The 24116-nt window shown below is 41.6% G+C and overlaps 1 long non-coding RNA gene across 1 annotated transcript; it reads right to left on the bottom strand.

Annotated features, from left to right (window-relative positions):
- Positions 1–1394: 1394 nt before the first annotated feature.
- Positions 1395–4486, bottom strand: LOC137395130 (uncharacterized). Its single transcript, XR_010978445.1, has 3 exons — positions 4436–4486; positions 2949–3386; positions 1395–1532 (listed from the first exon to the last, which is right to left on the bottom strand). It is a non-coding gene; the product is annotated as an uncharacterized lncRNA (long non-coding RNA).
- Positions 4487–24116: the final 19630 nt, after the last annotated feature.

The raw sequence follows: 24116 nt of genomic DNA, 5'->3' as shown, positions 1-24116 counted from the left end.
ACATGACCATTAGTAAACATATGGCTAGAATATACATGACTATAGTGAACATATTGCTAGAGTAGACATGACTATAGTAAACATATAGCCATTTCATCTTTTATCTCAAGTCCTAACACAGCATGAGCTAACAGTTAACAGTCAAGCATATTTATGGCTAACACTTAAGACTTTCAGAAGTGACATTTCGTACGAGGCCATCACTAGATATTTTATTACTCTGACATATTAAATGTCAAATTCTTTGTTCAAGCTATAACAGTTCCAATCAGTAAATAGACACGGAACCTAAATGTGAGTTGAATAAAACAAAATTAAGGCTATAAGGACTATCGACTATCCACCATCGCCAATTATCAGAAATAAGATCTTGAAATCTGGTCGTAGTTTCTTGGAAAAGCTTTTTGACATGACCTTTTTCTTTCTCACACTGCAGAAGACTGAATAGTTACGTCGCCATAAAAGGTCATCGTCCGCTCTTATTCTTACATCCTGGTTCTTATTTGTTTATAGCCTTTTATCAATTAATCTCAGCCTTTGCCTAGGAATGTAAGCTGTTCCTATGGTAGTCTGGAATGTACATGTTTGATAAACAGAGTCCACAGGCTTTTATTTAGTTATCCTCCACCTCTTTATACACACTTATCTATTTATATACTGTATGTACGTGTATGTGTCTACATAATTATATACACATATATGTATATAATGTATGTACATTATATTTATATACTGTATATGCATGTAGATACATATAATTATATACTGTATGTCTATGTATATACATCAATCTATATACTGTATGTACATACATATATGTATATATGCTATAAATACATAAATAGGTATACTGTATACATTGACATCAACAGTAGATTTGCAATTATGGACAAGACACATAAAAATAGTGTTGGAAAATCAAGAGCTTTAAGCTGCGCATCGTCCAGGGCTTTATGCCTTGCAAAGGTCCAGGGCTTTATGCATTGCATAGGTCCAGGGCTTTATGGCTTGCAAAGGTTCATGGCTTTATGGCTTGCAAAGGTCCAGGGCTTTATGCATTGCAATGGTTCAGGGCTTTATGGCTTGCAAAGGTTCAGGGCTTTTGGCTTGCAAAGGTTCAGGGCTTTATGGCTTGCAAGGTTTAAGGCTTTAAGCCTGGCAAGACCAGATGCACCTCATCATAAGAAATGGCTATAATATTGATTGAAAAGTTCTTAGTAAAGGTGAAACTTTAAAATCAAAAGCAAACCGAATACTCTTTAGGCACATAATTTACAAACAGCAATATATTTCAAAGCATTTTTGAACATCTAATATGTTTTTAGACAATTCCATAATAATCTATCAAAAAGCCATTAAACTTTTTTATAAAGAAACAATCAATGCCTGTTTTGCTTGTATATAGTGTTGGATATATTTGTGAAACTATTATAACATTAAACCCTTGATAAATATGAAATGTGCTTTTCTTTTTCCAGTCTCACAGGTCCAGCTGAAGTAAACTGGTCACAGTTCAAGAGCTTGTGAAGTGTCTATAGAAAAGGAGAATAAAGCTGAGTTAGTTATGGCAAAATTCAAAAATTGTTATTTTATGAGCTTGTAATGTGAAAGCGTTCAACCGTAGGAACTTAGGCTAACGTTTGATACTGGAGCAAAGAACACTAGCGTGTGATACTTGATACTGTGATAGCCTACTTAACTTTAATTATGTCTAGTTGTTGGTTATAAAAGTACAGCAGATGCACCAAACTATAAATGTTGGGCGAGTAGAAGAATTCAGGCATATTTCATGCATACAGGAGGTAAGGGAATAAGTATAATTAGGGTTCAGGTTGCTCTCCATAGCTACCACCACCTACTAAAGTCAAAAATGGAACTGCTGTCAATGCTAAACGTGTGGGAACTCAGCCATGTCAGCTGGTCACACGCCGATGCATTAAAAGGAGGCCTGAATTATCATTTGGTTGCATGAAAACATGTTTTGCATTATTCCCTCATTTACACATAAATGTAGGTGATTCCTGACAATTGTTAAAAGAAAGGCACTAAAAATACTGTTCAGTGTAAATGCTAAACAAGCAGTTAGGTTGTTATGAGTCACTTAGAACATTAGTCAGTAGACGAGGAAATATTTCTAACAAAGGCCAATCAGCTCACAGCCCAAATAGTAGCGAGTCTATCTAAGTTCATTTATTATGATCCGAGTGATTTTGTGCTACTATCCGCATGTAATAGTAGCTTACTGACATGTTTTAGCTAATATATACATATAATGGAAAATTACTGACAGGTATTTAGCTAGTATATACGTGTACATGTAAACTATGTAAAGCATAGCCTCTGTGTCTCTATGTTGGTAAGTTTATTGACTTAGCCCACAATAAACTGCAACTAATGAGTACACCTGTTCATTAGTGTATCTAGAAGCAGGCAGTTTTTAAATTATTTGTGTATCTATCTTTTTGGGTGTATAATATGGCTATCTTTTTCATATTACTAGTCATCCACATTTTAATAAGGGAAGGTCAAAGTGACAACCTTTTACTGAGTGAAACTTTTTATCTGCGTCCAACAAATTTTGCTAAGAGCGCATAATTTAGCTATGAAAAATTGTCACAAATTTTTATTGGGTTGAATTGCACACAAATATTTTTTTATTAAACTAAAGTTGATTCAAATTATTATAGAATTCATTCAAAATATGGGGTACATAATGCAAACAGTGAGCTCCATGCTGTTGTTAAACTAATTAGAGCTTTATGTTATAAGTAAACTGATTAGAGGTCTATGTTATCAGTAAACTAATTAGATTTCTATGTTATCAGTAAACTAGTTAGAGGTATATGTTATCAATAAGTCGTTTATGAGATCCATTCCTTATGAAACAGGTTGCCCTTCTATAATGCTGTTTTACAAGGTAATAGAGGAGCGATAATAAAGAAACATACCTTACTCTTGGCAATGCTCAACACTGTCAAAGTAATTATCAGCATTTTTTACAATTAATATGTCATTGCTCGTGTCGATAGTCTTGTTCATAAAGCTGTATGGTTCCTTATAGTCTTCCAACAGAATTACTTGTAATCCAGCATCTGATAAAATCCGCAGTACGAGAATTGTCCAATTATCCTTCCACGCGCCTTGATTTCCAACTTCTTCCGTTAAACTTTTCCACTCTCCACAAATCCTGTAATTAGCTGGGTGCTCAGTAGCCATAGTTTTTACGTGATTGCGAAGATCTTGGGCTGTCAGAGCTGTCCCACTGTATGTTTTGTTTATGACCCGTCCGCTCATCGCTACACTTTCAAAAAAGCTGTCTCGGTTTTTCCTAACAGGCTTTTGCTGTAAACGATGTCTATAGAGCTGGTCAGGCGCAGTCTCTCCAACTGTGTGAGAAAATATGAGAAGAACAAATCTGAGTAAATATACTTGTGCGCTGAAATAGAAATGTCATAGCAATATTCAGGACTATAGGGTCATCAGTTCATAAAGATGAATGTGATCTACGGTGATTACAGTTCATAGGGCAAATAGTCTCATCCTTCTGTCTACTTAAAACATGTTATGGAGACGTTATTTCTATAGGTTTCTGTTCTGAACAAGAATAGCATCAAACTGCACAAGATTAGCACTAAACTTTACAAGATTAGCACCAAACTGCACAAGGTTAGCACCAAATCGCACCAAACTGCCAAGATTAGCACCAAACTGCAAAATATTAGCACCAGACTGCACAAGATTAGCACCAGACTGCACAAGATTAGCACCAAACTGCACAAGATTAGCACCAAACTGCCCAAGATTAGCATTAAACTGTACAAGATTAGCACCAAGCTGCACAAGATTAGCACCAAACTGCACAAGATTAGCACCAAACTGCACAAGATTAGCATCGAACTGCACAAGATTAGCACCAAACCGCACAAGATTAGCACCAAACTGCACAAGATCAGCACCAAACTGCATGAGACTATTTTGTTTATAAACCTTGAAGTTTGATTAGTACAGAAGATATAGAACAGCTTTATAACAATAAAACTGGAGATTTTACCAATGCAAGTGTTGCTGTAGTAGAAGTGTGTATAGTAATATACAATATTATGTATATCCATAATCAGCAACATAAAATGCTTTACTTTTTTTACTTCAAGATCTATCATTAGCCTTCAAGGTTCTACGCCTCTAATTTTAGTTGTAAGCTGATATCAAGCGTCGCATAAGTGACAGACGAGTTTACAAACACTAATTTTAAAATTTATTTTCTCTAAACGAGCCCTAATCACTATATTGTTAGTCTAAGATAAAATAAAACCAAAATTAAAGCTAAACCGAATAACCACTCTTAACTGCTAGTTACCAATGCATAAAATGTCAAATGCCAACCCTAAATCTATAATAAAAGACACCTAGAAAATTGTTGAAAGTTAACTCATACCTGTATTAAACATTTCATGCGTTTAAAGACTCCGCGCTTCCTTACACTCACTACAGACTATAGAGTATAACTGTATTAACTGATATATACTGCTATACTAATAAAGCTTAGATCAAGCTAACTTTGTGCTATATATCTAATAAATAAATGTTAGGCTTTGTTTAGCTATTTATTAAATAGCCATAGCTAATGATTATATAAACTAGGTTTTGAGGGCAACAGTTCATTACATACTTTGAGAGTGAATAAAATACATTTGTTATAGCTGCGTTAATACTCAAACAGAAACATAACAATAACTATACACTATATACTATACACTATAAATTATAGATTTAGACAATAGAATATAACTATAGACTATTGACTATTATAATAGACTATAGGCTATTGACTATAATAATCTATAGACTATAGGCTATAACTGTAGCCTATAGTCTATAGATTATAGACCATAACTACAGCCTTTAGTCTTTATATTAAAGACTATAACTATAGTCTATAGATTATAGACTATAACTATATACTATAATTGCAGATTATAAACTAAAGACTATGAACTATAGACTATAACTATAGACTAAAGACTATATACTACTAATCAAAGACGATAGAAAAAAAAGGTCTTATAGCACTTTCAAAAAGAAGAATAATAGAAGCTCATACAAGACATGAAGTATGTTTCCATTTCCTGTGCACTGTATGTCTCTGCAGGGGTAGGCAGCAGAGTACGGCGAGGCGGTGAATGTCTTACTGACGGTGTAGTGTCCAAATCAGCAGGACGTTGAACTGCGCGGACAGTCGCTGAGTAGTGGTTATTTTCTTGGACGAGAACGATGGTATCTGGTGTGATCGTGGTATTTGTGTATGGAAAATATTGTGAAGGCATACTTCCAGTCATAACGACTATGTGTACATTGAGTAACTTGTGTACAACTGTAAGTATGGAGTCGCCAAGCTCCATGTTCCATTGCCTATCATTGGAGAATCTGGCCACTTCGTCCCAATACTGAGTATCAGATCCTCCATAGGTTTCCAGTTTTGGATTGTTACACAGATATACGTAAATATTCTGCCGCAATTGGGCATTGGTAATTTGATAGGGCAATTGCCATACTATTGCATTGAGCATGCAGTTTCCATCTCGGGGAGTTATCATCATCACTCGGCCAATAGCTGATAACATTCTGTCGACAACATCTGTCAAAACAGAATGTGACATGCTTTTCATGATACGCTTTATCATAAGTTTTACTTGTACATTCACAACTTAACTTGTACATGAACTATAATGTATAGGTTTTGCAAAACTAACTATAGTTACATTGTGAGCACAAAGTATGACAGACTGACAATATAGAGCCCTCAGCATAGACATACGTACTATAATATGTAGTAAATGATGTGGACAATATGTGTCCATATGATATTGGTTGAGTGGTGAAGACTAGGGCTAAGAGCTGTATGATATAGGCTAGGAAGTTTGTGAATGCGACACGCACAACAGATATAAAAAAAGATCATCCTTTCAGGTATAGAGGTACTTACTGAGTGCTTCTTTGCTGCCGACTGGTACAAAACCTGTAGAAGAGAATAATATTTGATGATTACTATAGATAGGCATGTCAGCATTCTTTCTACTATATATCTTTATCTCTTAGCTTTGCATACCAGAGTCTTTAGTCTGGGCAGAAACACAATACCCTATAAGTTGCATTATAATGAGGGAAATGGAAGAGCAGTTGTGTCTCGCCTGTTGCCGAGCTTTAGATATTACATCTCTATACCTTGATAGCACTCTTCGCTAGCCATCTAGCATCTAGTTGTTTATGAATAAAACCATGCAAACCCTCAGACCGAGTAAAAGTGCGATTATGACATATACAGTTGTAATCTAGATGCGTAAATTGAACGCAATAGCTGAGATCAACTATAGCGACGATAGCAGCTAGTCACGTTAATTTAAACATATTTTGCTTCTGAGCTGGGATAAAACTTTGTCTATTTTAACCTTAGAAAGTCCTGGGGGTCACCTCAAATATAAAAAAGAGCAAATGAAAGAAAAGTTATGATGCTTTCTAAAAGAAACTGTTAAAAGTATTCCTAAGATAACTTTTAATGTGCCCTACCTTAGTACAACTTTTTGCTCAACTTCAGTACTAACTGGTCTGTTGGTCTACTAGGCAAGCGTTGGAGCAAATGTTTTACAAATAAGGCATGCGTAAGGCTAAAAGTCCTTCTTAATTGCTAACGTAGCGGAAGTCTTAACAACATTTGCGGCACCTGAATGTCATATCAGGTGTGTGCGAAAGTGGTCGAAAAATTAAGATAAACTTTTTGTCAACGTTGCGCCCAGGTGCGTCTGCAAATGAACTAGTTCTAGTCTAGTTAGCAGAAACATCTAAAGCTTTAGGAGAGTGCTGGGCAATCAAAGCATCTTTCTCTGATGCTTTCAGTACAACCTAGGTTTTCTGAAGAGTATGGCTACTTTTAGATATAGATGAGACTATTTCTACTCTAGTACATACAGATGTAGCAATGGTTACTCTTAGATACAGATGAGACTATCACTACTCTAATACATACAGATGGAGCAATGGTTACTCTTAGATACAGATGAGACTATCACTACTCTAATACATACAGATGTAGCAATGGTTACTCTTAGATACAGATGAGACTATCACTACTCTAATACATACAGATGTAGCAATGGTTACTCTTAGATATAGATGAGACTATCACTACTTTAGGACATACAGATATATTCTATCTGGCCCTTCTGCAGTTAAACCATTTATCAATTGCATACAGCTATACTTGACATCAGTTGCCTACTTTCTCTTTCCTCCACTACTAAAGTAGAGGGCGTCACTCAAATATTGATGCGCTGCAGATACTAGTAAGTCAAGGAGTTCATCTCCAAAGGATGTGCGGATTAGAGCAAACATTGATCTTCCAGTTGACGAGCAGTATGAAAAAGGTTTTTTTAAGTAGGCAACTCTAACAATTTGAGTTGGTTGTTCACGCTTACTGTTGCAGGCAAAAGATTGTTGTTAGAATATTTAAGGTGCTGTTAGTATAGTTAAGGTGTTGTTAGAATAGTTGAGGTGTTGTTATTATAGTTGTATAATTAAGGTGTTGTTAGTATAGTTAGTTGCTGTCTCGCCTTTTTTAAGTAGGCCAATCTCACTCACTGTCAACTAGGCAACCCAATGTTAATAATACGGAGGAAGTTCTCAGTTCTCCCTGTCAAAATGCTGCAAACTACCGAGCTACTGTAAATGACTAGATGGAGCATAACTAAACTGAATGCAAACTACGATTGATAACTTTGCAATAGGTGTTATCATTTCAGCAACTCGTAACAAAGTAAGAGAAAGTATCTTTATGAAATGTGCTGACCCTGTTAAGAAAAGTTAGTTATGGTGGAATGCATTTATGTCTGTCTGACAAGCAAAAAATGATGCATTTTCTAGAAAGATTCTATTCAAAAGGGAATTCATTTTTCATTTTATTATTCACATCCAATGAAAAAAGAGAAATACTCATTATAGTAATATCCTTAAGACCGAGGTTGCAAGCTCTAGTGAACACATCGCTGAAACCTTTTGCATTTCTCAAACGAAAACTGTGCAAGTATTCTGACTAGGCTATTTTTTTAATCTTTCATGTCTTTCTAGTCAGCATTTATATTTCACAATTACTAATGAAAGAACTAGTATTTAGCCACATTGTATCCTTTCTCTAATGGATAAATTGTTGGTCAAATACTTTGACAAAAAAATATTTCATAGTTTTTCTTTAAAAAACATACATTACAACATACCGGGTGCTTTGTAGGTATCGAACAGAGGGTCTGGAGTAGGAGCCATTGCTGTAAACATATGAAAAAGTATGGCTTTAGTTTAACCATGGTAATAAAGAAGATATAGCTTTGTTTCAAACCTGTTACACAAATGTACAAGGTATACTTGGATACCTAGTATAGCCAGTAGCAGATTTATTATCTGTCATACAGGAGATACCTAATATATCTAGTATCAGACTTATTACCTATCACACATGAGATACCTAGTATATCTAGTATCAGACTTATTATCTGTCATACAGGAGATACCTAGCACATCTAATATCAGACTTATTATCTGTCATACAGGAGATACCTAGTATATCTAGTATCAGACTTATTATCTGTCATAGAGGAAATACCTAGTATATCTAATATTAGACTTATTACCTGTCATATAGGAGATACCTAGTATATCTAGTATCAGACTTATTATCTGTCATACAGGAGATACCTAGTATATCTAGTATCAGATTTACTACGGTTAACAACTTAACACTTGTCATCAATGGTTGCTATAATACATGTACTTATGATTTTGCGCTTAATGTTCTTAACTAATTTAACACTTGGTTCTTTTGAGGAACTTTTAATTTTTAACAAAATTATTTGAAGCTGATTTTCCCACCAATAATATTATTTTAAACATTTAAGCATAAGATAATTAAAAGTTCTGTTTACCTACTTTGCTGAGACGCTGCTCCTTCTTTGTTGGTACCTTCTGCACTCGCTCCTGAAGACGAGACACAAGGTTTAGATTGATCTAACCAATTTGTGCTTTGAGAACTATTTTCATAATTTTTCCGGCTAGTGTCACCGTCATCATCAACATTCTCGAAAAATGCTTTTTCCCAGTCACCCCCCAGCGCTTCATCCAAGCTACTCGTGCCACCCGTTTGCTTTGAAGCGCTTCCTTGTGCCAGATTGCAGCCCATCCTTGGACGTTTAGATTTGGGAGACGAATCCTTCTCTGCCATTCTTCGTGATTTGTTTTGGTCAGTCTGTGCCAGCAGCTGCTTGCTATAAATTACATTCAGCATTCACATTCAGAAAATGTGAAACTATTTTAAACTTTTACTAAAGTTTGAACTGAATTCAACTGTTTCTGAGCTATTGTATTTTTATCATAAGGAACACACAGCAGGAAATGGGTAAGCAGACAAAAAGAGAATTCACAAAGTAACTAAAACGTTGTGTAAATTCTTTTTATGCTGGGTGGAAGATAGATGTCCTTATACAGAGGCCCTTATAGCGCTTGTAAACAATTGTTTGATTATGGGTTATTTTATAATGAAAAATGTTTGTAATATAAGGTTAGAATTAGGCTTTCTTAAAGCGACATGAGTCACTCGCCATCTACCCTTTTTGCTATACTTTGCTATACTATAATTTGCCAAACTTTACTCACATTATTATGGTCTTCAAGTATTAAGTTGTAAACTGTGATGACATCACTCAAATATGCCAAGCTATGCGCAGCTCAACTGCAACATATATAATATATATAATAAATATTATATATATTATCCCACGACCAAACACGAGCGAAGCGATTGTTTGAGAGACTTATGATAAATGCATGTGCACACAACTCATGAAAACTATTCATCAACACCGTCGCAAACCCTTGTACAGAAATCTCATCAACAATTTTAACCATTTTTCAATGGATTTGATTAAGTATAATAACGATACAAAACACGTATAAACCTATTTAAATATGTTACCAAGTCTTTGAAAATTGTCGACAATATCCTAAACCTTACCCATCTGATCGGATTATACACAAATAGACAGATTAACGGGCCTGAAATCGTTATTAAAACTTGACAAGCCTTATCTTTATCAAAATTAAAACCGGCAAACGAAACGCCGAGCGACAGAGAATAGAACCATTAAGTCGTGCGCATTTCACGAAAAAAAAACGCGCACATTTCACCAGTCTATACTATTGTCTAATTGCCGAAGGTTTCTAATATTTTTCCGGTTTTAATATCTTGCAAAAATATTCAACTATAAGAATAATCATTTGATTTTATAAAATTATCATAAGAATAATTATTCGAATTTATTTGTCCGAAGGTTTCTGTAATAAACGTAGACCGTCTGAGGCGTAGACCGATTTACAGGTACGAAAATGTGGTGCACAGTTTATCAGCCTATGTTTTTTGTCCAATTACCAAAGGTTTCATTAAATTATCTTGAACATTAGCCAGATTTCTTTACATCTTCTCTACAAATTAGGGCCGAACTGCAATGCCCCTTTGTGACAAGAATATTTCTTTATTTTACTCCAGTTTGCAGAAAACTTCCAGACGTGTGTGAACACTCATACTTGCTTTCTGCTAGATCGCTATCAAAACCATTCTACATTCAACACAACCAACTTTCAAACTGTGTATATTACACAGCAGCTGGCCATTTTGCTTCTAATATTGCAATTCAGAGATATAATAAACATATTTCCTTATTGCTGTTGTTAAATTACATGCATTACAGTAGGTTAGGCCTACAGCTTTAATTAATATTCATTGTATTGTTGTAAAACATAGGTTTGAGATGGTAGTAGATTAGGTGTGAAGTTTTTACAACCTTTTGTTTTGCATTATTGACTTTTTGAATTTAACTTCAAAACAACTTGACAACTACCATGGACATACAACTTCCCAGAACACCACGTCATGGCCGACTCATTGGCAGTCCACGTGTCTCTCAATTATTACAGCTCAATAGGAGGATAAGTAGGAGGTCCTCACAGCAACCAGCAACATAAAATGCTAATGTTCAACAACACGCTACTCAAATTAATTACAACAACTCATCTGATTCAAAGAATTCTTTAGTAGATGTTGTAGGCGATGTAAATGACATGGACTTAGCAGCCCCTTTGTTTTCAGATGATGATTATGATTTTATGGACATCATTGACTATGAAAATATTGCACAAAACAATATTTTTCCTCCCAATGCTGCCTTTCTTTATCACATTCCTCATTTTCAATCTTTAGATTGTCCGGATTTTCAAAAACTGCGTAACAACTTTCTAGGCAGGCTAGACAACAACATACCACAGCTCACGTGTACTGGATGTAATGAGAAACAGTTCATTACATACAATGCTCAAATACAACTTATCATACGTGCCAACAAGTTCCCCTGTCAAACTCCTAGATTACTAAAATTTCCTTTTTGAAATCGTGCCCCCTCAAATTTATTTTATATCATCTCAAACGACTCTCATTTACAATTCTGTCAATTCAATTCAATACTCTCTGTGAATTGCTGCTGGCAACTACTTGCTCAACAACCAGCACTACCCTTTCTTTTTTCCATTATCACTTATTCCATTATCAGGTCGTGGGCTGTATGACAGGAGAACTTCTAGTATATAATATAGATATTGTATATAAATATATACAATATATTTATATATAAATGGTATAGACTGTATATATACTAGACAATTAAATAGTTTACTTATTATCTCTTTTAGCGACTTCAACTATTTAATTTTCTAATTTTTACCGCTTCATCCTGTGTTGAGCACTGTGATTTTAGTTCTAAGTATGATATATTTTAATAACTGACCAAAAAGACCACGAAAGGCTTATTTAAACCTTCAGTTGTATATACATGTATATATATATATATATATATATATATATATATATATATATATATCTATATATATATATATGTATATATATACATGTATATATGTATATATATATGTGTATATATATGTATATATATATATATATATGTATATATATATATGTATATATACATGTATATATATGTATATATATACATATATATTATATATGTATATATACATGTATATATATATATTCATATATATTGTATATATATATATATATATGTAATGAACCGAGATATGGCTTATATAGTTTGTAAGCTCCGCCTCCGTTCTACTTGGCTGGACCTGGCACGGCTCGGCTCGGTCTTGACTCGACACGGCTCTGGCTTGGCTTGGCTAAACATAAGGGACGCCATCCGCCACACACTTCTTCCCATTGGCGACTAAGGTCTCCAATTTATGTCTTGAGGGAACACCAGTTGGGCCTGGGCCTCATGTTGGTGAGCTCCGTAGCAAAGGAGCTCCACCTCCTCCAGCAGTAGCTGGTGCTCCCGGCCCTCCAAGTGTCCCTGCCGTAAGACCCTCTGCAATGTTTCGGCAGCCCTCGTTCGCTTCTGGGCATTTTGCGCTAACAACCTGGCCCGGCTGCGCTGGGTCTGCAGGAGGGTCTGGCTAGCTGGAGTTCGTCCCACTATCTCAGCCAGCGTGCGTGACCCGGCGGGATCCAAGACCATCTGGATCCTCCTGGTGGAGGCTGGGCGGACCCAATTTGAGAGGCACAGCTGAGTCCCGGCCTGCTGAACTCCTCTTCACGGGCTACGGTGCCTCTTTCCTCTAGTAGTGGGAGTGCAGGCAGCCATCGTCTGAGAACCCCCCTGTTCTCCTGACAGAACTGCTCCCAGAATTCCTGGTTGACCAGATACACCACTGGCTTCACTCCTCCCTGTTGGTGAGTAGCGTGGTGTAATAGCATTTGGTCTTTCGACACGCGCTGCCAGTCACAGGGGCACACAAACACAGCGTAGTGTTGGTGCTGGTTGTAAACTGGCAGATCCGGCAACTCCCGTCCTTCACCTGTTCCTCTGCTCGTGAGACCGTCCAAGAAGACAGGTATTTGATAGTCCTTACTATCATCTTTTTTCGTGGCCTGGTTTCCTCTGGCTCCGGTTCTTTTACGGGTGTGCTTTTTCTAATGGTAACAGCCGGCGGAGAAGAGGACAACTCCGGTGAGAGGAGGCTGACTCGTCTCCTCTTAGTTCGCACAGCAGCCACCCGGCACTCCTCTTCCACCTCTTCTGGCATGGCCTCGTTAAGCATATCCTCCACTCTCTCCTCAGTTAGGGTTGCATCTAACCATACCTCTGCTCCTTCGGTAATTTCTAAGAGGGCAGAGTCCGGTTGTCGTGTCATATCCAGCTTCGTGTTGTCTCCCTTGTAGGCCACCACGTTTGCCGGTGTTGGCCTCACCATTCCTTCTCCAGCTTCTTTCAAGCTAATTGTGACCGAAGCCAGTAAGTCCTGTAGTGATGTGTTGTCTTCGCTATCCATCTTTTCCAGCGCTCTGATGTCGTCCAGAGAAAATGAGTGCTTTAAAAGGAAAGCCTTGGTTGCGTCCGTGAGAATGGTTTTACAACTTTCCCACGCGACCTCCAGGCCATTTTTCGGCAATTCCATAGAATAACATACACCATCTCTGTACCGTTCAGGCTTCCTAGTTGTCCGGGCTGGCCTCGGATTGTGCCGGACCGGAGTTCATTGGATTGCGGGGTTGATGGGATCTGGTGTTGTGGTCCCTACGGTCTCCACCGGGTTTGCTTCAAATTCTCCCAGAACTTTTTACCATGTGGCGGGATTGAGTCTTTGGCTTTCTTCTTCCTCCGGTCTGGTCAGATTTTTTCCCGGAGTTATCTCCTGCCTTCGTTTTTCTGCAGCTTCTAGTAGCAACTTTTCCCAGCTGGGGGAGGCATTATAGGTACAGGGTTTATTCTGACCTCCTGTCTCCTCTTCGGTCTGCTGGGTCGAGCTCCTTTTATGTTAAGACTCCTCCTTGGCTCCAAGGTGGCTGGGGCTTGCCCCAATCTTTCTGGGGAGGCATGGTAAGGTTTCAGCCTTTCCTCGCTCTGAATGGAAGGCTGGCCCTGTCATTCCACCAGATATGTGTGGTTCTCCCAGGCCTTCAGAACCTAGTATGGTCTCATGAACTTCGCCTGCAGCTTGGGATTTTCTCCCCGTCTCCGGCAATTATTCGTGAGCCATACCCAGTTGCCTGGGGCGTACAGCGGTGGCTCCTCCCGGTCCTCCTGTCTTACCTCCATCTGACTTTTTCATAGCACCTCATGCACCGTTTGCAGCTTCCGCTGCACTTTAAGGGCGTGCTCGTGGGCAGGAAAGAACTCGGTCGGTGGTGGGCGGCTTTCCAGCTGGTCCGGTAACCTCAGCTCCCGTCCCAACATCAACATGTTTGCTGTCTTTCCGGTTGCGGAGTGGGGGTGCCTCAGTATGCCTTCATTAGCTGGGGAAGCAGCAGGTTCTACTTGTCCTGTCCCCGGATCAAAAGTAGTGCCCTCAAGGAGTTCCCGATTGTTCCGTTCAACGATTCCATAGGCCTGTGGGTGATAAGGAGTTGTATGGGTTTTCCCCACATTCCAGAGTTGGCACAGTTCGACCATCAGTTGGCTCTCAAACTGCGCCTCCTGGTCCGTGTGGATGTGCTCATGTAACCCCAGGTAGTAGAAGACCCGCTCATCCAGTGCGTTTGTGACCACTGAAGCCGTGGCGTCAGGTAGTGCCAGTGCGTCCTGCCATCGGGTGAAGTGGTCGGTGAAAACCAGCACCCACTTGTTCCCCGTAGGCATGACCGAAAATGGCCCACCAGGTCCACGGCCACTTTCTGCCAGGGTCGTCCAGTGTAGAGCCTTCTTTGCCCTTCAGCCATTTTTGTCCCTTCATCCTCTGCGGCCTGGCACACCTCACAACTCTTGATAAACCGTCTGACTGTGGCCGTCAGTTTGGACCAGTACCAAGTCAGCTGGAGGCGGCTTTTCGTTCTTCTCACCCTAGAGTGAGCCAGGGCACGCATATGCCACACGTGGTCTCCCACATGGCTGGGAGCAGATAGAGCATCATCTGGCATGGCTCTGCGGGGCGACGCCTGCTTCCAGCACAACGTCCTGTCGTATGCGCAGAGAGCCTCGCATGTGATGCAAGATATCCTGCTCTCTGCTCCTGACTTCCGGGTGTTCCGCTGGCACCTCTTCCCCTGTAGCGATGGCACGATACATGATGGCCACGGGTCCTTGTCCGGTGGCCTGTGTCTTTGCCAGCTTGCCCTTTAGTCCTATTATCTCCGGTGTTGCCGGTAGTTCCTCGAAGGGACCTACGGCACCCAGGTTCAATCCCACCACTGTTGGGGCGGGAGTCCCGTGCGAGTTGCCGGCCAGCCCTCCGGGGTATGCGACGTTGCCTGTGGTCAATCTCGCCCTCTTGAGAGTGGGAGTCCCATCCTGGTAGCTGGTCGGTACCCACACGGCTAACGGTCCTTGTTTCCTTGCCAAATTTTTCCGTCAGGGGCCCCCATCCCTCTGCTCAATGCTCGCGCATTGCCGGCAGTCTTTGCAGGTTTGCCTGCTCAACCCATCTGTGTTCCCATGGCGAGTCCCTGACCGATGCTCCAGGACATAGCGAAACTCAGCCAAGATATCTAGCCACCGGGCTACCTGGTTCGAGGGTTCCCTCCTCTTGCATAGCCACCGGAGTGACGCGTGGTCTGTCCGTAGGAGGAACTCATGGCCATACAAATATGGCCGAAAGTGCTTCACTGCCTTTACCACCGCAAGCAGCTCCCGTCGAGTGACGCACTAATTGCGTTCTGAGGGAGTGAGGGTTTTGCTGTAGTAGAAAATGACTCTTTTGCAGCCCTCCTGTGCTTGGGACAGCACGGCCTCCACTCCACTTCCACTGGCGTCTGTGTCCAGAATGTACTGCCTCCGGGGATCCGGGTAGCCCAAGATCGGGGCGGTGGTGATACTATCCTTCAGTGTTTTGAAGGCAATCTGTTCCCTTCCGTCCATTTCCAGGGCTCTCCTTTTGCAGTCAGTCGGTGCAAGGAATGCGCTATAGTGGCGAACTCCGGGATATATTGTTGGTAGTAACCGACTGTCCTGAGGAATCCTTGGAGTTCTTTCACTCCGCGCCGGCTTGGCCATTCCATGACTGCTTTCACCTTGTCAGGGTCTGTAGAGACTCTGTCCTGGCTTACTATGTGGCCCAGGTAGCAAACTTGGGGTTGCAATAGTTTGCACTTGGATGGCTTTAACTTCAGTCCGACCTTGTGGAGTTTCTGGAAGACCTCCTCCAGCCGATGTAGACGCGTATCGAAGTCCGGGACGATGACTGTAATGTCATCCAGATATAATAGCAGCGTTCTCCAGTGGAGGTAGTGTAGCACACGTTCCATGAGTCTTTGGAAGGTGGCGGTGGCGGACGTCAGTCCAAAGAGCAACACTTTCGATTTCCATAATTTAGATTGTGTCAACAAGGCCGACTTCTCCGGCACCTCTGCATCTAGGAGTACCTGCCAGTACCCGCTCACCAGGTCGAGCATGCTGAAATAGCAGCTGCCAGACAGGGCATTCAGGCTGTTGTTGATTTTGGGTAGAGGGTAGGCGTCCTGCTCGGTGACGGCATTTAGACGCCGGTAGTCGATGCAGAAGCACCACTTCCCCTCCTTCTTCTGGACCAACACCACGAGGGAGCTCCAAGCTCCTTCGGCTGGCTCGCCCAGCCCCCGCTTGAGAAGATCCTGAATCTGCCTTTCGGCCTCGGCCTCCTTCTCCAGTGCGAGTCTGTGGGAGGGTTGCCGGATTGGCCGAGTGCCCTCCTTCAGTGGAATGGAATGTTCCACCTTGGTGGTCTTTTCTACGTCGTCGTCACCTGTACTGAACACGGTGGCATATCGACTCCGCAAGGAAGCCAACCTCGCCGTTTGACCCGTCCCCTCACAGTTCGACTGGGTCGCTTGGAACAGTTCCTCAAGGTGAGCCAGCACTCCATTGATTGAAGTCGGATCGGTGTCATACAGTAAGGGATCGTTCTATTTGACCTGCGGGATCTCCACTCCCGTGTAAGTGCCGATAGTGGTTCCGAACCGGAAAGCAAATGACCGCTCTGTAGCATTCGTGTAGCAGATAATGACCTGTTCTCTCGGTCCCGGCTGATTCAAGCTACTTGCTATTGGAGGTCCGTCGGGAAATCTTTCGATCAGTCCCATGGGGCAGTAATTTCGTGTGATGATGCGACAGTGTTTTGCCACTTCTGTCCGGGCGGAACCACTACCCCCTTATCAACTGTACCTTGCTCTGTAGCAGCCGCCCATGTTGATCCGTATAGAGTAGCTGTTTGCTATCCACTCGGACCACTGGCTGCTCAAATTCGAGAGAGCTCTGATGGGCCATGAAGAATGACATTCCAAGTATGGCATCCTCGCTCAGATGGCTAACCACAAAGACTTCCTCTGTCTTTACATCCCTCAGGCGGATGGCAAGACGGATTATCCCGTAGAAGGGGAACCGCAATCTGTCAGCCAATAGTCCATGGCTGTCACTCTCTTCGAGTTGGTCCCATACAGCTCCTGGCAATCGGTCGAAGACCTGCTTATTGATCAGGTTTGTGGTGCATCCTGTGTCTAAAAGAAACTGGATGGGCCACCCCTCCACTCTTCCTGGGAGGAAATAGCTGGTGGAGTGAGATTGGCTGAAGGTTTGCGCCCTAAAGGTGTCTTCCAAGACATATTCTGGGAGGCTTGGGAGTCTTCCTTTCTGCGGAGGAGGGGGCGGAGTCAGTTCCTCGGGCTGTCCTACTTCCGGGGTAGACTCGCGGCTCCTGAGATTGCCATCCCCAAGGCGGAGAAGGGGTCGGCCCTGCTGCCTTTTAGGCAGGCTTCCCACCACCCGGTCTGACCTTCTGACCATCCGACTCATCCGCCTGCTTGGTGGAGAGCCCGAATCTTGTCCAGAGGGCATTGATAATGGCCTCCTGGTCCTCGGCCCATCCACAGTCTTCAGCCTGTTTGCTCAGTGCTTTCCTCAGGTGCAATAGGGTTGCTACTTCCGTCCACTGGTTAGTGTCGGCTACCTCCGTGAAGCGAGCAATGAAGTACTCTACAGCTCCCTTTCCAGTGTACTGGGGAGTCCTAAAATGTGGTGCCAGTTCCTGAGCCCTTGGCATCAGTAGTACCCGTTCTAGTGCCTCGACTAGTCAGTCGGGTCCCGGGTCAGCACTTCTTGCTCTCGTATTGGCCATGTCTGGCTTTCAGTAGATTTCTGCTCTCTTCTCAGAGCAGTGCCCCTACTGTGTCCGTGGCTGTCGCCTCCTTTCCGGGTTTCTTCTTGTAGAAAGTTCTACCGGTAGGAGCTCGCTGCCTCCTCAGGCAAGTCTTGTCGGAGCCTTTAGTAGGTTTCTGCTCCCGGAGCAGTACATCCACTGGGTCCGATACTGCAGGGCTTTCCGCAGCTCTCTCTCTGGGTTTCTTCCTTAGAAATTTTTTCCAGTAGGAGCACGCTGCCTCTTCAAGTAAGTCCTGTCAGAGCCTTTGGTAGGTTTCTGCTCCCGGAGCAGTGCATCTACTGGGTCCGATGCTGCAGGGCTTTCCACAGCTCACTCTGGGTTTCTTCCTGTTGCCAAGAAGTTCTCCCAGTAGGAGCAGTGTCGCCATTTTTTAGGGAGCCCAGTTCATCCAGAGTTCAGTGATCCTAATGCGAGTCTTGTGGTGGAGTTCTTGAGATCGTCAGAGATCCCACTGCTGCCACCAGTGTAAAGGTTTTGTGCGACCTTCACTTTCCTCCACTAGTACAAGACTCGGCGCATGAGTTTATACATATATTTTCTGCTTAGTTCATAAGTTGTAAAAAAATGCTCAAGTAACAGGCAATGAACAGGCCCAGAACAGTTCTGCTCTTCTACACAAATGTTCGAGCTTATATAGCTAGTAAGCTCCGCTTCCGTTCTACCTGGCTGTACCCGGAACGGCTCGGCTCGGTCTTGACTCGGCACGGCTCTGGCTTGGTTTTGGCTTGGCTTAACTAAATGTAAGGGGACACCATCCGCCACAATATGCTTCTCCGCCAGGCAAAGATTGCACTGCTTGCTTGTTGCAGAGTATGGCCTTGCCTTTCTTATCACTTTCCAGCTTAGATCATACCTCTCTCCTGCATCTTTCAGGCTCCATATAAATCGGCTTAACGACGTAACATTCCTTTTATTCTCGTTTCTAAAAGAGCTCATATGATTGTTGTACCTATTTTTTAATGTACTAGCTGTTATACCGACATAAGTTTCTTGTGTGTTACACTGTGTTTTTACGATGGCCTGGTATGTGACTGATTCAACTAGACATTCTCGATCAAGGGGACACTGACTTTCACCCGCTCCACTGTTGCGTTTTCTTCCATTCCCATCTTTGTTTGCAGCGCTCTGTTGTAACAGCAACTTGTTGTGTGCGAATATCTGTTGTTTAACATTTGGCATGCAGCTGTAGCTCAGTTTTACAGTGTTTTTGTTGAGTAGCTTGTGTAATTGGTGACCATTGGGGAAGCAGGTTTCTAACAAATGAAATAACCTCTTTCCAATTTTTGTACTAAAGCCTGAGTTGTACAGCGGATTGTACCAAGTAATTCTTCTGTCACGTGTTTGCCTGTTTTATCTCTTCTCATCTTGAGGTTTATATTTTAGTAAGTAGTTGTATCCACTTTGTTTAAGTGCTTTTTGGTATGGCGGCGATGCTTCGTCAAATATTGCCTTGCTTGACGATATGTTTGATAGCCTTTCGTTTATGTTCTCGGGTATATTTTTAATAATTGCAGGTGGGTGATTGCTGCTTCTATTCACATGCATTATTTTTTTGTTGGTACTCTTGAAGGGCTTAAACTGTCCGGTGCGAATGTCAATCATGAGATCTAAAAATTCAACGGTCCTCTTGTTGGCTTCGATCGTAATTTTCAACTTATTTTCCAGAAAAACATTGCATATTTTCTTCTTTACTACATCGATTTGCCTGGGTGTTCCACGGCATATGCATAAACCATCATCTCTATATAATCCTATATTTATATGTGGTACTGCGTTCCTTAGCTCCTCTAGCATGCACGTACTTATACATGAAGTCACCACAATCAAACTAACTTTATATATCATATATACATTTTAGTTTTACCTGATGAATGGTAACAACCATGAAACTTTAAGTAGTAAACTCTTTTGAAAGTTTTAGTTCTTAATATAGTTTATATAAATATACATGTATATATACATGTATATATATATATAAAATTGTTTCCTCACCCCGGTTAACCGATACGGGTGGTAAGTTCTGCTCTAACTTGAGTCTCCCACCAGAGACCTGGGAATTTGAGCACTCGCCTCAGGATCTTAGCTGTTCCCAATAGCACACTTTTCTGCAATTCACCTGAGTTGATTGCTGTCGGTTTGTGGGCAAGCCACATTTTATGCGCCGGTGTTATTGCGCCCAGTGCCCCAATGACTACTGGAATTACAGTTGTTCTTACAGCCCAGCATTTTTCAATCTTTTCTCCAAAAGGGAGATATTTCTCTACCTTTTCTTTTTCTTTGCTTGCTAAATTGTAGTCATTGGGTACTGCTATATTTATTATAGTAGCCCTCTTGTTCTCCTTGTCCACCACCACTATATCTGGTTGGTTTGCTAGGACATGCTTGTCAGTCCGGATGTAGAAGTCCCAGAGGATCTTAGCGCGGTCATTTTCATTGACCTTACCAGGAGCTTCCCACCAGTGCTGTGGTTTATTAAGGCTATACTCGTCACATAGACTTCTATACACAACACCTGCGACATGATTATGCTGCTCCGTGTATGCGTTTCCTGCTAGCTGCTTGCATCCACTGATGATGTGTTGGATGGGTTCAGGTGCATCTTTGCACAGTCTGCATCTAGGATCGTCTCCAGGGTGATAGATTTTTGTATCACACTAGATGTAGAGATTGTATATATATATATATATATATATATATATACATATATATATGTATTTATATATATTTATATTATATATATATTATTTATATTTACATATATATATGTATATATATATATACATATATATATATATATACATATATATATGTATATATATTGTATATACGTATACATATATATATATATATGTATTGTATGTATATACGTATTGTATGTATATATACATATATATACATATATATATAGGACGGATATATAGGAAGGATAAACAGGACGGATAGCGCAGTTGGTAAGGTGTTGGGACAGTGATCATTAGATCCTAGGTTCAAACCCCAACAACTGCACCCTTCTGATGGTCCTTAGACAAGACCCTTGCTTGTATAACGTCTACAACCTCAATGATGAGTGCAATAACCAAAGCCATGCCGGCTCGGACTTCGCCCGGTCAAACAAGATTTGCGCTGCCTGTAGCTGAACCAGGACAAGGCAGTGGAAAATGGGCTACTGGTTCAAAACGGACGAAATGGACTCAGACTGATAACACGGACCTCATGCAGTGCTACTTTATGAGTGAACCTCAAAAGTGGGGCTATATGGGAAGGATGCGTCAACTGTAGATAAACATGCGCCCTGAATTGCCACTAACCGCTAAGCAACTTGTAGCTCAGAGGAGTGACATAATCAAGCGGCACCTCATATCAGAACTTGAGGTAGATGAAATTAGGGAACAGTTCACCTAAGTAACCTCAACCAACGAGGAGTGCATATCATCACACACCGTCACACATACACGATCTTGTGTTGACGCACAAGTTGAAGAAGACATGTACTTTGACCTTGACCCAAGGGTGAAGGAGCTTGCGGAAAATATCATCAACAAGATGCCAGCTGCTAATGATTATGGAAGCAAGGTACCACTATGGAGAGTTAGCTAGACCATACCCAAGAAGCTGTTAGAAGACATTAACTTGGCGCTGGAGTCGATTTCAACTGGATCGATCAGTGAGACTAATGCCTTAATCTACAGTACGGCAACCATCGTTTTGGAGGAGATGGGTATTAGGCCACTGTCAAAAAAGCTTCAAGCCATTCCATTTTGGCAGCTGAGGCTACAAAATAAGATCAAAGACTTGCGCAAAAAAGTTAGTAGGCTCAGTGAGAGATCTAACCACAGTTTGGAGCGTCCAAAAAGGGAAGCCACAATAGAAGCTCTTGAATCTGCCAAACAGCAGCTAGTAGCACTCTCGGCACAACTGAAGCGGTACACCAAAGAGCGGGATAACAAGAGAATGAACAAACTGTTCATCAATAATCCATCTAAAGTGTATTCTCAGTTCAAAGGTAAACTGCGGAGGCCAATGTCAGATCCTCCCCGATCCAGCACCTCAAAGTTCTGGAAGGACATCTGGGAGAAAGAGACTACTCATAACACCACTGCAAATTGGCTGAAGAGGCTTAAACAGAGCCACCAACACACTGTGGCTCAGCAAGGACTCACCATCAGCGAAGTGGACATCAAGTGCAGAGTGCAGCGGATGAAGAACTGGGCAGCACCTGGCCATGACATGATTCAAGCCTTCTGGTTGAAGAAATTGACATCACTTCACACTAGAATGGCTAAGCAGATGGAATGCCTAATAGAAGAAGGCGACCATCCGGAATAGCTGACCAAAGGACGAACTGTACTTCTGATAAAAAATCCAAAGCAGGGGCCAATTCCCAAAAACTATTGACCAATAATGTGCTTGCCCACCACCTGGAAACTGTTCTTAGGAATAGTTGTAGACAAACTGGAAGAGCACATGAGTCACTATATGACCAGTGCTCAGAAAGGAATTGGGCGCAACACTCGAAGGGCCAAACATTAGTTACTGGTGGATCGGACAGTCTGTCAAGACAGCAGGAGAAGGCATACCAATCTTGCCATGGCTTGGATCAACTACAAAAAGGTCTATGACTAAATTTCCCATAGTTGGATACTTGAGTGCCTCAGTATGTGCAATGTTCACCCTGCTCTTGTGGCATTCATCAAGATTTCAATGACCAAATGGAAGACGGAACTGGAGGCTAATGGCAAAAAGCTGGCGAGTGTAAAAATTAAGCGAGGCATCTATCAAGGTGACACCTTATCACCACTGCACCTCTGCATATGCCTAAACCCTCTAAGCAATATGTTGGAGAAGACTCAATATGGGTACCAGTTTAAGAGTGGCACCAAAATAAACCACCTCTTCTACATGGATGACATCAAGCTGTACGCTAACAAAGAAAGGGACATTGATTCGCTAATACACCTCACTCAGGTATACAGCGAGGACATTGGAATGACCTTCGGTATTGAGAAATGTGGAAGGCTAATTCTTAAGAAAGACCATTCTATGCTCACAGATGTCCTAAGAATGCCAAATGGTACCATCAAAGATATAGAAGAAGGGTACAAGTATTTGGGGATTATGCAAAGCAACATCAACCACGAAGCCGAAGTACGTCACAAAGCCATTACTGAATACAAGAAACGCCTTCGGCAGGTCCTACGGAGCCAGCTCAATGCCAAGAACCAAGTCATGGCAATAAATACCTACGCACTGCCAGTAATAAGATATCCAGCAGGCATAATAAAATTGACTGAGGAAGTCATTAAGGAAACGATATAGCAACTCGTAAACTGCTGACCATGCATGGAGCACTTCCCCCAAAATCTGATACTACTAGATTGTATCTCACTAGGAAAGATGGCGGTAGGGGACTAAAAAGTGTACAGCAGACAGCGAAAGCGGAAGAGCAAAGCATCAAAACCTATGCAGCCTCAATGGCCACTTCAAATACGTAAGTTGCTAGCTGAATTTCAATCGGCTGCTCTTACAATGGACCTTCGCCCTGATGATGAGGAAATTGACTGGCACACGAAACCTCTTCATGGTGCTTACCACCGACAAATATCTAAGGTTGGCAATCTTCACCAGACAAATATGTGGCTGAACAAAGGAAACCTAACGGCCAATACAGAGTCGCTAATCATGGCAGACCAGAAGCAAGTGCTCCCAACAAGGCAACTCCAAACAAAAATCTCTCACACTAGAGACGATCCTAGATGCAGACTGTGCAAAGATGCACCTGAGACTATCCAACACATCATCAGTGAATGCAGACAGCTAGCAGGAAACGCATACACTGAGCGGCATAATCATGTCGCAGGTGTTGTGTATAGAAGTCTATGTGACGA

The sequence above is a fragment of the Watersipora subatra genome, chromosome 4 (assembly GCF_963576615.1).
Source record: "Watersipora subatra chromosome 4, tzWatSuba1.1, whole genome shotgun sequence".
Lineage (NCBI taxonomy): Eukaryota > Metazoa > Bryozoa > Gymnolaemata > Cheilostomatida > Watersiporidae > Watersipora > Watersipora subatra.
This window is presented reverse-complemented; position numbering and strand designations above follow the sequence as displayed.